General features: G+C 36.4%; 1 pseudogene; it reads left to right on the top strand.

Moving 5' to 3' along the window:
• The first annotated feature begins 779 nt into the window (after positions 1 to 779).
• Positions 780 to 14423, top strand: LOC107023047 (annotated as a pseudogene).
• The last annotated feature ends 369 nt before the right edge of the window (positions 14424 to 14792 follow it).

The following is a 14792-nucleotide window of genomic DNA, read 5'->3' on the forward strand; positions in this document are numbered from 1 at the left end:
TAAGTATAAAGATGGCAATAATATCCCACTAATTAACTCAAGGTTACCTCTTTTAACCCCCAAGGAATTAGACTTATTAACATTAACCCTCTAACTTTATAATTAAAGCAGGAATAGTCAAAAACGCCCCTTAAATAACTAACAGAAATCCAACCCAGCATGGGATTACGCAGTCTGTGACGGGCCGTCGTGCCTGCAACGGTCCGTCCTGCTGCTCCGTCACAGAGTTCAGAGATTAGATTTTCACCAAGAGTCTGTGACGGCTCGTCCCGCCTGTGACGGTCCGTCCTGCCATTCCGTTACGAAGTTCAGAGAGTCGATTTTAGTACCCAAATTTCAGAATTCTAAGTATTTTGGAACGAGACCCCCTCGACGGTCCGTCGTGCCCATGACGGTCCGTCGTGGGTTCCGTCGTCTCAGCCAATTTTTCCAGAAATAAAATCTGCAGCTCAAAACGACTAAACAGGTCGTTACAATACTCTGATTGAATTAATTTCATATATGAATTTACTAAGCAAGTATTTGATAATGCAAAAACGGAAAGTAGATGACAATTAATATCTTGAGTACTCCAAAAATTATGAATTACGTCAATAAAGTACAAAGTTTTGTTTTATAAACTATTTCCAAATGGCATTTTATCATGCAATGCAGCCCAGCTAAGCACATACCTCAATCTTCCTCCCATCTATATTATCTACTAACTATTTTGCCTATATTCCCTCACCGCTAGACTAGTTTCCTAGCTAAATCTCCTTCAATTAATTGCTCTCTTTCTTATGGATTCTAACAACAACAAGCATTTTCTTGTGAAATATCTTGAGTATAGGCATAACTATGCAGCTAGATCTAATTGTTATGTACTTGATGGTTGTAGTGAATTTTGTCCAACTGGTGCCCCTCAAACCCTTGAATCCTTCATCTGTTCTACTTGTCATTGCCATCGAAATTTTCATAGAAAAGTTGAGGTGGATTTAGAGAATGGGGTGGAGAGTCCCATCATTTCTATTAATCATCCTAGCCACGGTACTTGTTGAAATCACAAAGATCAATCATACTTTTTTCAACAGATATATCTCTCACTTGTTGATTTGATTTTTTTCGTAGGTTAAATGTGACTCATCAGACCATCATGTGTATAAATATGAGCTCTCTTTTTTTAGGTAAATCTTTAAATTGTACATCCGTTGTCACTTTCTAAGGGTATGGTAGAGAGGCTTGAGAAGGTGGACAATCCTTCAATGAAGACCTAACAAGAGGCTGAATTCAAAAATACGCAAAATCCACAAGAATCGTACGAACATCTATGTATTGCAAGGAACCTTGGCTTTAGCTCTCGTCACCTCACTCAATCCTGTAACACTCCGAAAATCCATGTCATAGGCTAGAGACTCACATGATGAACTAAACCTTAGAACACTGTTTCTAAGACTAAAATAATATTTATAAACCATTTAGGATTTTTTAGATTCAAGGCGTCAAGAAACGTCTATGACGTCCGGAAACGAGCTAAATCGAACTAGTTGACGTCCCTATGTATGATGAAGGTTTGGGAGGGTGATATGAAGTCTTAAACTAATAAAAAAACTTTAAATAGGTAAAATATAGTACAAAGGATCCAAATGTCTAGTAACGACTCCCCAAGGACCGGTCGAAGGGTTCTTGAGGAGGACCCAAACCTTGGAGAGCAAGCTGCCAAAGCAGCTTGAGGCAGCCTAGAATTGAAGGTCACTGCGCGACGCGCTGCTGACACGTGGGGTGACAAAAGTTTTCTAGCGACGCATGCACTCCACGAGGTTCACTGCCTCAACCGGGATTTCAAAAATAAAATGTGAAATTGACCCCCCGACGCACAACCATTTTCAAGATTCGTTAAATTTGTATTTTAAGCATTTTGACTTCACAAAAATACCTATTTAAGTGAGGGGTCTTTTGGGTAATTTAGGGAGAAACTATATATTTACTAAGGGTCAGTCTTAAGTCATTTTTCACTCACCAAAACCAAATTCCCAAAGCAAAACCCAGAAGCTCTCATCTCTCTCTACTTTCTCTCTCCCTAAATCCTTCATTGAAGAAAGAAGAAAGTTTGAAGAAGAAGGCCAATTTCTCTATTATTTCACTTAAATTTAGTGGATTAATCTTCTTTAAGGTATGTGTTCTTCACTCTTGGGATTCCTTTCTCCAAGAGGTCCTTTCAAAGTTGATTTCTAAATAACCCAATTCCAAGGGTTTTCCAATTCTAATAGGTGTTCTTCTAAACTTGAAATTTATGTTTGGTTATGATTAATTGTGATAATTAAGTATAGATTATTGAGTAATTGATGATAAATATGGGAAATTGGTGTATATTATGTTCTTTCCTCAATTTCCCCAAATCTTGGATCTTGCTTATAAATTGATGGGAATTGATAAATGTATTGATTGTTAGACTGGTTGTATCTATTATAATTCGTGCATGGACTGCCTATGTTAATGTGTCGTTGGGATTCAATCTATTTCTTCAAGAATTCGTTATGAACCCTTTCCCCCTAACCCTAGGTTTCGAATTGAAGTTAATTGGGATAGTGATGATGCAGTTGATTTAGTTATTGTATTAACGGAAAAGGGCCTAAAATACCCTCAAAGTATTGAAAATGGTACAAAATTACCCTCCATCCACCTATTGGCTCCAAAATACCCTTTTCACCCAACTATTGGCTCCAAAATACCATTCTCATCCAACTCTGGGTTCAAAAATAGACTATTTATTTAACTGTGTCAAATTTAAACTATTTAAATATTTTAAAAATACTTGGCGCTCAACTATTGGATAAAATTTAATTTATTAATATAATTTATATATCAACCCACTACTCACCTATTACTAATAAAACTCCACCCAATTAATATATCATTTTTAATATCAAAATCGCCTTAAACACTACTAAAGCACAAAGAAATTACTGATTTCGTGAAAATGACATTCAAAATTATTTGAGTCCGAATTGAAACCCCAATTAAATTTAGATTGAGCCGTTTATTTAGGAGGACACTTCCAATAGGATTCTTTTTCAAGCTTGAATTCGAAATTTAAAATTAAAGGTAAAGAAGTAGCACCTCTCGAATTAATTCGTGCACATTTTTATATATAATTTTATAGATATTTATTCTTTATTTTAAATATTAAAACTTTAATATATTATTTTTTTAAAAAAAATTATCTATAAAGTAACATCACATAATTGGGGTGAATGAATAGTTAAGATGAACATAGTCAGACTTTTAAGTTTGTCGGTTATTTTTTTTAGACACTTGAATTATAATATATTTTTTACTGAGGACTTGAATGTATGATAATGTACTTTTATAGGCATTTTCGCCTCAAATTTTTAGAAACATTCATCGGTAGTAGTTTTTCTGTTGTGCATGAGTAATGGGGCGGGGTTATTTATTGGGTGTGGTTTAATTAGTAATGGGTGGATAATAGATTGGTTAATAAATGATATTATTAAGTTAAATTATAAAAAATAGTTGAGCGTCGTGTATTAAAAATATCTAAATAGTTTAAATTTAAAATCATTAAACAAGTGGTTAATTTTCAACCCATCGGTGGATGAGAATTGTATTTTTGAGCCAATAGATGGATGAGAACGGTATTTTGGAGCCAATAGGTAGATGGAGGGTAATTTTGTACAATTTATGATACTTCAAGGGTATTTTAGGCCCTTTTCCGTTGTATTAATTGCTATTGAATGATGTTACTACACTTATTATTGGATGTTATTTGTTTGTTGATGGTAAGACCATGATGATGGCTTGTGAAAGAGATTGGGGTAAGTCTTGTGATCTCAATCCTTTACTTCAGTTACGATTACTTGTATTTAGTGATGAAGTTATATTGAAGTATACCTTATGATCAGATTGATTAGGGTTGGTATGCTGTTGAATTTGAATGTCTTAAGTTATGACTTGTGAGTTGTTGGCTAGGATGTAATGACATAAGGGTGGTGATGAATTTTCCTATGTGCCTTGTCATAATATGATTATGTAACTGTGCTAACCTCACATGAGTGAATTGTAATGAAAGGACAATACTAATGCAATTCCATTGAGCTATGATGACTATATAAAGGGTAGACCCTATGACCTAAATTAGGCTATGATAATTAATAAAGGCTTAAAGATATTTTGAAAGGGACTCTAGGTTAGCACCGAGTGAACTAGAAGTGAGGAGTGTCCCTTCCCACATAGGGAAGATAGGATCACTAATGTACTCATGAGATTGGAGACCATAATGCATGTAGAATAAATAGGGTCCCGACTACATCTCCTAGTTTTTGAACTATGTTGCCCCATTAGGAATACTAGCTAGTGGATCCACATAGATGCTATGTTCATGTTACTATCTTGGCAAGAAGTCCGCCTTCTTTCAGTGTAGGTTCCATCACACCGGATTCCATATTAGCTCATGTGGTCTATGTCGGTTAAGGAAAGATGTTCCCAAAAGGTAAAATGAAGGAATAAAGTGAAGTCTAACTATGATAAACTAAGAGATTTAGCTTAGTCTAGGTAGGGCATGCAACTCTACCTATACATTGAACTAGTTAAACTTGAGGGAAGTCTTAAAAGGATGTTATTATGTGCTTATATGATTATGAATGTAAATGATATGTATATGTTGATTTTACGTGTTAATGACACTATGTGATATTAGTTTCACTTATGGGCATGTGGTTGGTCTCTATTGTTAAATTATGATGATGGTTACTCTTAATTTTGTAGTATGTGAAGTTGGGCTTTGCTTATAGTTCTTATTGGGTTTACTTGATCGAGTGAGGTTATGGAGCCTTACTTAGTCATTGCTCTAGGGTACTTAATGAAGGTTCATGAGTAATGGTCTTGCTTTGGTTATGATGTTATGAAATCTTATGCATGTTTATAGATATTATAACTTGATGATAGAGTTGTCTTGATTATGTGCTTAGTTATGTTGATTGTTGCATGTTGACTTGAGTAGACTTGGTATTGTCGGTCTTGTGATGTACATGGTCTTCACGTAATGAATATGTGTTATTGAATTGTATTGGTTCTTGAATCTGCATAAAGTTTTTCAAAGTAAATTAACATGCTTTAATGAAATGTCCCTTTTTAGCATGATTTCTATATAGTGTGTGCATATGTACCCATACTTAGTACAAGTGATGTGCTAACCCGATTTCTCCCTTTTGTCCTAAACATTTTAGGTTCCGGCCGTTGAGGAGAATGCGATTATTTCAAGAAGACTTGGATTCTCATTCTCCAAGTTGGGTATGACTCTCACCACTTCGAGGGCAATACCATTTTCTAGAATTGGATGTTGATTAGTTTTAAAGACACTTTGTTAATTTTTTTTCATTGGAGTACTATTATTATATAGCCTATGTGGCTTTCTTACTATATTGATGTATTGGCTATGCCCATTGGTTATACTCTTGTTTAGATGGTTATGATATGAGACATCCGTTTTTAGACTATGTTATATATCTTTTATATATATGTGCCATAAAAGTAGAAGACTATGTAATCTTCTTATACGAAGGGTCTATGTATACTCGATATGAATATATTATGTGTAAGCAAGAGTTCTAAGTAAACCTCATAAAGTAGTGTAGATGAAAAGTTTTCAATTTTCCGCACTTTCAACCTATAAATGTAATGATGAATGCTAAGAGACTAGTCTTAGTCTTCTTCGAGGACGACGACGCAGGTTGCGTTTGGGGGGTACTTCCCAGAATTAACAAACTTGGTATCTGAGCATGAGGTTGAATATTCTGAGGATTTATGTCTCATTAAACCACGTCTATGTAGGTTCTTATTCAGAATTGTGAAGCGCGCCACACTTATGAATGACAAGCTATATGATGCTTAGAAAATTCTCATTTTCTTGGAAATTCAATGTCGTGCCTCTAGAGTCTACTTTATGTGTGCTTACACCTAAACCTTGTATGGTGGTTATAGGTATGAATACTCGAAGGGAAGCCGCACGAAGACTTGATGAAAACATTGATAATGCGGGAGTTCGTCCCTATGGTAATCAAGATCCTCTTCTTGAAGAAGTTGCTAATGATGATCAAGATTCGACCAATCCTCCGGCCTTGTCGGATACGGATATAAGGGAAGCCTTTCTCCAAATTCCCCAATCCATTACTACTCAAGCACAATCCTTCACTACTCAAGCTCAAGCCATGATGACCCAAGCTAAAGGTGGTATCCCGAGAAACCAACATGTTAGCACCATGGAATCCAGCTTGAGGGTTTTGACAAGGATGAATCCCCCTACTTTCTATGGGTCCAAGGGAGGGAAGACCCCCAAGAGTTCATTGATGAAGTCTACAAAATCCTATATGCTATAGGGTTGACTGCTAGTGAAAAGGATGAGTTATCCACCTACCAACTCAAGGACGTGACCCAAACTCGGTACATTCAATGGAGAGATAATGGGCCTTTGAGGTGTGGTCCGATGACATGGAAGATTTTCAAGAAGGGTTTTCTTAATAGGTTCTTTCCAAGGGAAAAGAGGGAAGCTAAGGTGGAAGAATTCATAAATCTTCATCCAGGCATGAGTATGCTTGACAACTCTTTGAAATTTACTAAGTTGTCGAAATATGCTCTTTCTTTGGTTTCCGACCCGTGGGATGAGATGAGACGCTTTGTGATGGGAGTGTCCGATGACTTGAAAGAAGAATGCCATTCGGCTATGCTACATGGTAATATAAATATTTGTCGTTTCATGGTTCATGCTCAATGACTGGAGGAGGCAAGGGTTAAGAAGAAGAGTAGAGATGCTAATAGGGAAAGGTCATATGATTGTGGTTCTTCATAGGGTAGGCTTGATATCCAAGACTAACGAAGGTTCAAAAAAAGGTTCTCTAGTCAAGTTCCTTCCAAATTTCCCAAGACTAGTGATTATAAGATGTCTAACCCTAAGTCTCGAAAGGAAAGAGGTACTAGCTCACCAAGAAAGAAGACAACTTGTGGAAAGTGTGGCAAGACGCATTATGGTGATTGCCTTGTTGTGGCGAAAAATTGCTTTGGGTGTGGAAAGAGTGGACACAAAATTAGGGCTTGCCCTAATGTGAAAGGGCAAGACAAAGGAAATGGGCAAGCTCAAACTAGTTGTTCTAATGTTGATGCTCCAAAGAAGAATCACTTTTATGCACTTCGCTCTAGGGGTGAACAAGAGAGTTCTCCCAATGTGGTGATCGGTACGTTACAAGTCTTCCCTATTGATGTTTATGCTATACTTGATACGGGTGCTACATTATTTTTTGTTACTCCCTTGATAGCTAGAAAGTTTGATATTTTGCCCGATATCTTGAATGAACCTTTTATAGTGTCCAGCCCGATGGGTGAGTCGGTGATTGCAAGGAGGATATATAGAAATTGTCTTATAATGTTGCCCAATAGAGTTACTCATGTTGAATTAGTAGAACTTGATATGGTAGATTTTGATGTAATTTTGGGATGGATTGGTTTCATGATTGCTTTGCTTCCATTGATTGTAGAACAAGAATTGTCAATCTCAATTTTCCAAATGAACCCGTCTTCGAGTGGAAGGGGAGAAATTTCACTTCTAGAGGTCGTATTATCTCTTGTCTAAAGGCTCGTAAGATGATCTCTAAAGGGTGTTTATATCATATTGTAAATGTCAAAGATTTTGACTCCGAAAATTCTCACATTGAGTCGGTCCTCGTAGTAAGGGAAATTCTGGAGGTCGTTCCTAACGATACTCCTGGAATCCCTCCCGAACGGGAGATTGCTTTTGGTTATTGACTTGCTACCGGATACTAATCCCATTTCAATTCCTCTTTATCATATGGCTCCAGCCAAATTGGAAGAGTTGAAGGCTCAACTCAAGGACTTACTAGACAAAGGCTTCATAGACCTAGTATTTTTCCATCGTGTGCTCCAATTTTTTTTGTGAAGAAGAAGGATGGATTCTTAGAATGTGCATTGATTATCACCAACTCAATAAAGTCACTATTAAGAACAAGTATCTTCTCCCTTGGATTGATGACTTGTTTGATCAACTCCAAGGGGTAAACTACTTTTCTAAGATTGATTTGAGATCGGGGTATCACCAACTTAGGGTGAGAGGTGAGGATATACCAAAAATAGCATTTCGGACTAGATATGGTAACAATGAGTTCTTAGTAATGTCCTTTGGTCTCACTAATGCCCCAACGGCGTTTATGGATCTCAAGAATAGAGTTTTTCAAATTTTACCTAGATTCATTTGTCATTGTTTTAATTCACGACATCTTGGTATATTCTAAAAATGAGTGTGAATACATGGATCATTTGAAGGTGGTGTTGAGAGTACTTAAGGAACACCAATTATTCGCCAAGTATAGCAAATGTGAGTTTTGGTTGAGGTCGGTGGCATTTTTGGGTCATATCATCTCTAGTGAGGGAGTTGAGGTTGATCTAAGGAAAACCGAGGCGGTGAAAAATTGCCTAAGCCATTGACTCCAACCGACATTAGGAGTTTCTTGGGTCTAGCGGGATACTATAAAAGGTTTGTGGATGGTTTTGCATCTATTGTGTCTCCCTTGACTTCCTTGACCCAAAAGAGTGTGAAATTTGAGTGGTCGGAGGCAAGTGAAAGAATCTTTCAAATCTTTTAAGAGAGGCTTACCTTCGCTTTGGTATTGACTCTGCCGGAGGGTACCAAGGATGTATATTGTGATGCATCCCGAGTGGGCTTGGGGTGTATGCTTATGCAACATGGAAAGTAATAGCTTTTGCTTCTGGACAACTTGAATGAGAAGAATTATCCAACTCATGATCTTGAGTTAGCGGCGTGGTATTTGCCTTGAAAATATGGAGACATTATTTGTATGGTGTCCATTTGGATGTATATACTGACCACAAGAGTCTTTAATGTGTTTATTAAAAAATAGTTGAATCTCTGACAAAGAATGTGGTTGCAATTGTTGAAAGATTACGACATAAGTGTGTTCTGTACAACCCCGTCAAGGCCAATGTGGTTGCGGATTCTCTAAGTCGTATGACCATGGGGAGTGCGTCTCATGTAGAAGAAGCTAAGAAATACCTAGTTAAAGATGTTCATAGGTTGGCTCGTTTGGGTGTAGATTGGAAGATTCTCCAAATGGTGGTTTTATGGTCCATCATAACTCTGCATCGTCTTTGGTGGTTGAGATGAAGTCTAAGCACCACCTTGATCAATCATTGGTGGATTTAAAGGAATCGGTTCTTGGTAAAATTAATGAGTGATTCTCCTTGGGGGGATGGTGTCTTGAGGTATCAAGGAAGGTTGTGTGTTCCTAATGTGGATAATTTGAGGAACAGGATACTAGAGGAAGCTCATGGTTCCCGTTATTCGATTCATCTCGGTTCTACAAAGATGTATCATGACCTTAGAGAAGTGTTTTTCTGGGAAGGCTTAAAAGAGGTTATAGCGGAATTTGTTGCAAAATATCCAAATTTCCAAGAAGTTAAAGCCGAGCACCAAAAGCCAAGTGGTCTACTTCAAGAAATCCAAGTTCCCACTTGGAAGTGGGAAATCATAAATATGGATTTCGTGGTAAGTTTGCCTCGAACACAAAGGAAACATTACTCTATATGGGTGGTTGTGGATAGGTGGACCAAATCTGCACATTTTATACCTGTCAAGTCCACTTACTCAGAGGAGGATTATGCAAGGATCTTCATATATGAGATTGTGTGTCACCGTGGTATTCTGTTATCCATCGTATCGGATAGGGGTGCACAATTCAAATCTAGGTTTTGAAGGTCATTCCAAAAAAGGTTGGGTACAAAGGTGAAGTTAAGCACCGCTTTTCATCCCTAAACGGATGGTCAAAAGGAACATACTACCCTTGAGGATATGCTTAGAGCTTGTGTGATCGACTTCAAAGGAAATTGGGATAAACATTTGCCTTTGGTTGAGTTCTCTTATAATAATAGTTACCATTCAACTATATCTATGGCTCCTTTTGAGGACTTGTATGGTAGGAGATGTAGATATCCAATTGGATGGTTTGAAGTGGGTGAGTCTTCACTTTTTGGTCCCGAATTGATTATAAGACTTTGGAGAAAGTTTATATGATAAGGAACCGACTGAAAACAACCTACAGTCGGCAAAAGTCTTATGCCAACCATAGGAGAAGGGACTTAGAATTTGAAGAAGGTGATCAGGTGTATTTAAAAATTTCACCCGTGAAAGGAGTGGTGAGATTTGGCAAGAAAGGGAAGTTGATTCCTCGATATGTGGGTCCCTATGGAATTTAACAAAGGGTTGGAAAAGGTGCGTATTATTTGAGACTACCTAGTGAACTAGCGTAGGTTCATCCGGTGTTCCGTGTATCTATGCTTAAGAACTGCATCGGTGATCCCGAGTCCATTCTTCCTATTGAGGGTCTAGTTCTGGATGAGAACCTCTCCTATGAAGAGGTTCTGGTGGAAATCCTTGATTGTCAAGTGAAGAAATTGAGGACAAATAAGTGGACTCCGTAAAAGTCCTATGGAGGAACCACCTAGTTGAAGGAGAAACATGGGAGGCCGAAGCCGACATGAAGTCCCGTTATCCTCATTCCTTTGTTGATTAAGGTTAGTGGTTCCAATTATTAATCAAATAATGAATAAATTGAATTTGACTTGTTTTGAAAAGATGTGCATATTTATGATAAAGGTTTTTGCTAAAATGAAGTTTCATGTGAAAATGCTCTTTTGCTCAATTTGCACTTATTTGTGTATTTGGTATGATGTTGCCTATATGAAATGAGATTGAGCATGTTAATATGTTATGAAAGAATTTTGGTATAAGTGACTTTATATGTTGTGTTGAATTCATGTTGTTGTTGAGAAGGAAGTTCCTCATGTAGTAATGTGGAGCTCTTATGTGAAGAAATTGATGTGTTGAGTTGCTATGTATAAATGCCATGATTATGAGTTGAATGGAGTGGTGAAGCACTCCTATGAGCTGTGATTCATGATGATTTTCTATTGATTGTTGGTTGGGCTGCTAGAATTGAGTCTATCCTTTCCCTTCAAAAGATTTTAGTGTCATTCGGGGACGAATGTTCCTAAAGGGGGATAATGTAGCACTCCGAAAGTCCATGACACAAGCTAGAGCCTCACATGATGAATTAAAATTTATAACCATGTTTCTAAGACTCAAATAATGTTTATAACCATTTAGGATGTTTTAGAGTCAAGAAATGTTCATGACGTCCGAAAACTAGCTAAATCGATCTAGTTGATGTCCCTATGTTTGGTGAAGGTTTGAGAGGTTCATATGAAATCTAAAACTAGTAAAAAGACTTTAAATAGGTAAAATATAATACACAGGGTCCAAACATGCAGTAACGACTCCACAAGGAATCAAGGACCCAAATCTTGGCGAGCAAGCTGCAAAAGCAGCTTGCGGCAGCTTAGAATTGAAGGTCACTGCGCGACGCGCAACTGACACGTGGGGTGAAAAATATTTTCTCGCGATGTGTGCACTCCACGATGTCCACTGCCTCAACCCGTATTTCAAAAATAAAATGTGAAATTGACCCCGCGGCGCGCGGCCATTTCCCAAATTCGTTGAAATCGTACTTTAAGCTTTGACTTCACAAAAAAACCCATTTAAGTGAGGGGTCTTTTGGTTAATTTAGGGGGTGACTATATATTGTCTTAGGGTCAGTTTTAAGTTATTTTTCACTCACGAAAACTAAATTCCCAAAACAAAACCCAAAAGCTCTCATCTATCTCTACTTTCTCTCTCCCTAAAAGAGGAAGAAAGCTTGAAGAAGAAGGACAATTTCTCTAGAATTTCACTTCAATTTTGTGGATTAATTTTCATTGAAGTATGAGTTCTTCACTCTTAGGATTTCTTTCCCCAAGAGGTCCTTTCAAAGTTGATTTCTAAATCACCCAATTCGAAGGGTTTTTCCAATTCTAATGGGTTTCCCTCTAAACTTGAAATTTATGATTGTTTATGATTAATTGTGATTGCCTATGACTAAATAAGTATATATTGTTGAGTAATTGATGATAATTATGGGAAATTCATGTGGATCATGTCCCTTTTCTCAAATTCTCCAAATCTTGGATTTTACTTATAACTTGATGGGAATTGATGAATGTATTGATTGTTAGACTTGTTTTATCTATTCTAAATTGTGCATGGACTTCCTTAAAATTAAGCTATGATGATTAATAAAGGCTTAAAGACATTTCAGAAGGGACTCTAGCTTAGAGTCGAGTGAAGTAGAAGTGAGGAATGTCCCTTCCAACATAGGGAAGGTAGGATCACTAATGTACTCATGAGATTGGAGGATATAATGAATGTAGCATAAAGAGGTTCCCAAATACATCTCCGAGTTCTTGAACTATGTTGCCCTTATAGGAATACTAGCTAGTGGATCCACAGAGATGCTATGTTCATGTTTTGGTACTACCTTGGCAAGTAGTCCTCCTTCTTTTGGTGTAGGGTTCCATGACACCGGATTCCACATTAGCTCATGTGGTCTATGTCGGTTAAGGCAAGATGTTCCCAAAAGGTAAAATGAAGGATAAAGTGAACTCTAACTAGGATAACCTAAGAGGTTTAGCTTAGTCTAGGTAGGGGTATGAGACTCTACATATACATTGCACTAGTTAGCCTTGAGGAAAGTCTTAGAAGGATGTTTTTATGTGCTTATATGATTATGAATGTAAATGATATGTATATGTTGATCTTACGTGTTAATGACACTATGTGATATTAATTTTACTTATGAACATATGGTGGTCTATATTGTTAAAGTATTAAGATGGTTACTTTTAATGATGTAGTATGTGAAGTTGGACTTTGCTTATAATTATTAATGGGTTTATTTGATTGAGTGAGGTTATGAGGTCTTACTTAGTCATTGCACTAGTGGACATAATGAGGGTTCATGAGTAATAGTCTTGCTTTGTTATGATGTTATAAAATCTTATTCATGCTTGTTGATATTATAACTTGATGATAGATTTGTCTTGATTATGTGCTCAATTGTGTTTATGTGTATGTTGACTTGACTAGACCTTGTATTGTTTGTCTTGTGATATACATGGTCTTGACGTAATGAATATGTGCTATTAAATTGTATTGGTTCTTGAATGTGCATAAGGCTTTTCAAAGTAAATTAGCATGCTTTAATGAAATGACCATTTTAAGCATGATTTCTATGTTGTGTGTGCATATGTGCCCGTACTTAATACAAGTGATGTGCTAACCCCACTTCTCCCTTTTGTCCCAAATATTTTAGGTTCCGTCCGTTGAGGAGATTGCGGTTATTTGAAGAAGACTTGGATTCTCATTCTCCAAGTTGAGTAGGTTCTCACCACTTCGAGGACAATACCATTTTCTAGCATTGAATGTTGATTAGTCTTAAAAACACTTTGTTCATTCTTGCATTGGAGTACTATGATTGTATAACCTATATGTGGCTTTTATTGTATTGATGTATGGCATATGCCCAATGGTTATACTCTTGTTTAGATCGTTATGATATGCGAAATACATTTTGAGACTATGTTATGTATCTTTTATATATATGTGCCATAAAAGTAGAAGACTATGTAATCTTCTTATACGACGGGTCTATCCATACTCGGTATGAATATATTATGAGTAAGTTAGAGGTCTAAGTAAACCTCATAAAGTAGTGTAGACGAAAAGTTTACAATTTTCTGCATTCTTAACCTATGAATGTAATGATGAATGCTAAGAGGCTAGTCTTAGTCCTCTTCGAGGACGACGACACCGGTTCCATCTAGGAGGTACTTCCCAGATGTAACAAATCCTACAGCAGAAACTCGAATTGAGGCACTACAAGTGAGCAAAGTTTTCCATCAACTTAAAGATTATAGAACTACACATTTAAAGGCAAAATTTTGTTTACTAAACTACAAAAGAAGAAAATTGATCGTTTTTGTTCCTTTCTTACTTAAAATATCAAAGAAATTTTAGATCTAGAATTTATAATTTTTTATATAAGTAATTAATTATATCTTCAACTTAAAAACATGTAATCCGCTTGTTATCATTGATGATCAATCACCACAATATACAATGAGACCTAGGGCGCAACTTTGTGAAATGTCTGAGAAGAACAACAATGATGTGGAGACAAAGATGGAGATAAATGGAGGAGAGATAATAATGAGGAAGTTGAAAATAAAGTACAATGATTGTTCGTCTTCTTCAAAGAGAATGAGGTTGAATCCTTAACAAAGAGAGAGGATTTGGATTTTTGCAAACAAGATCATGAGATGGAAATGGACAAAGAGCTATGAACAGGTTATCCCCTTTTGTTATGAAATTGACATCAATCCCAAATTATTGAAGAATTGGATTAACAACACCAGACGCAGAATTAGACCCTTAGAAACAATGGGCATATAAGGAATAAGGATTAGTTATTTAAAATAAGTCTTTCTGCGTTCTCTACTTATTTATTATTTTTATTTCTTATTTCTCATGTCTTCGATACATAGAATTTAACAATATAAAAGTATTAAGTTTTTCGTTTTAAATTACTTTTTTACTTTTCTTTTTTATTTGTTCTTTTACAATATTTCAGGCCTTAATTTTCACATGACATCACATTTTCATATAGTAGGAAAAGACATAGATTTTCTTCTTTACTTGTCCGGACAATTCAATTACACGATTAATTAGCATGGTGAGTACTTATGTGTCACACATTTTAGCTACTTAAAGGTGAACTTATTTATTTATTGAAACTAACATGACAGAAAAAAATATAAACATACATGTTAAACGAATATCAAAA

Source organism: Solanum pennellii, chromosome 1 (genome assembly GCF_001406875.1).
Source record: "Solanum pennellii chromosome 1, SPENNV200".
In the NCBI taxonomy this organism is placed as follows: Eukaryota; Viridiplantae; Streptophyta; class Magnoliopsida; order Solanales; family Solanaceae; genus Solanum; species Solanum pennellii.